Source organism: Galeopterus variegatus, unplaced genomic scaffold, assembly GCF_000696425.1.
Source record: "Galeopterus variegatus unplaced genomic scaffold, G_variegatus-3.0.2 Scaffold2946, whole genome shotgun sequence".
In the NCBI taxonomy this organism is placed as follows: Eukaryota; Metazoa; Chordata; class Mammalia; order Dermoptera; family Cynocephalidae; genus Galeopterus; species Galeopterus variegatus.
Genome location: NW_007729057.1, coordinates 59658 through 61493, shown reverse-complemented (window position 1 = coordinate 61493; position 1836 = coordinate 59658).

The following is a 1836-nucleotide window of genomic DNA, read 5'->3' as shown; positions in this document are numbered from 1 at the left end:
TGGCAGTTTATATCAGGTAACAATGCTGTACTATAGTACATGCAACAAATGATCTGGAAGTAACCCTCCCCTGGCCCATGGAAAATTTTGGTTATCTTCTAGGTTCTAAAATGAAGATATACAGATACTCTGGCAGACTGCATGTTGTATAATTTGAAAAATACTAAAAGTGGAAAATAAAATTGAATTAAACTTTGGCTGGTCTGTGTTTCCTTATTTGAGTCATCCTAAAGGCACTCTCTCATTTAAGGTGTCAACGCTTGTGTTAAGATGAGCCATTTTCCAGCCTCCAAGAGTTCAAGCAAGCAGCTATACTCGAGTAAGCAGCATACGCAGTCAACCTTGACCTTGACTTTTCTTTTTTACTTTGCTTGAATATCTGCTTTTAATTTTTTTTCATCGAAGAACTAAGACAATTTGACATTTGTTCCTTCAGCTCTGAAGAGATAGTGACTGATGAAAAAAGAATCATATTAACTTTCTTAAAAGCTGGATTGAATTAAAGCTCAGTAGGCTAGTGTATTAGCTGAATTTTTGAACTTCTTCTTGCCTGACAAAGGCACTTATTCCAAAAGCATGTTTTAGAGCATCGTCATCCTTCCTCTGATGAGTTGGAGCCTTATATATGTTGAAAGATTATTGGCATCTTTTAAGAAGGTTTAGGATGTTTGTATTCCTGTTTAAACTACTGATTCTTAGCATAAATGTACAGGTCTGAGACCTTGTGAGAAGACATCAGAGTGTGGAGTCTTTGGAGAATAACCAACAGCAGGACACAGGAGTGTCTTTTTATCTGCTCTCTTAACTGGGAGGCTTCCCTGCCTCAGGTCTCTGGAATCATGTAACCATGCACGGCATTTTGTATGTAAAACATCCTTGTTCTTGTTTTTGGTTTGGTTAATGTTGCATGAGAGCTAAAGAGTAAACATCTTTGCCTTAATCAATTAAGATGGAAAGGATGGATGCCAAATGGTGGTTTATAAATGTAATTGAGGGCATTGCAAAGGGTGTGCTTTTATGATGTCTTATCCATCTTTCTTGAAATTGTTATTCTGCAAAGAACTCGGAAGAGGCAGTTTCCAGATATTAGACTGTTAAAGGTGACTTATGTAGTAAACTTCAAATGTGGTAGATGAATATTCAGGTAGTAGCCTGTTTGTTTAAGATGGGAAAGCAGTTCTCTGAAAGAACCAGATCACGAAGCAAATTTCAGTATCAGTGGAAAATGACCCCCACAGATCCCAGAACACAGTGGCTTTGCAGTGCAGCAGGACTGTGTTGACACCCAGGGTTCCTCGGTCCCTGCAAGTCTTTCTCAGAGGTTTCCTGTCCTGCCAAGCTCTCAACTGTGCTCGGGCTTTGCCTTGGAAGCACAGAGCTGGATCATCTGTGGGAGAAAGTGGAACTAAAGCAATAATCTGCAAAGGCAATTACCGGTGACGTGTGTATTGGCAGGTTTAATTCTAGGATTTGTGACAGGTCATGTCTTGTGTACATAATACATTGAACAGAAGTAGGAAGCATCTCTTGGGTGACACATCAGATGAAAATGTGGGCTCACTTGAAAAAAGGCAGCCTGAGCCATGGGATTTTTTACTTTCCCTTTGGTGTTTGGTGGTTCTTCATCCAATTTGCTAAAAACCAAATGAACAAACAAAAAACAATACAAATCTCTGTGGTTAGTTGCGCTCAAAATAATTTTAAAGACTTGTAGGTTACCTCTGGTGGAGTCTTTCCATGTATGAAGCCCTGAATAGCAAAGGCTGGAATTCTCCATCTGCTTTGCTTCCCCAGTGCAAAAGGGGTCTCAGGAGACTCTCTCTCCCCATTTAGCAC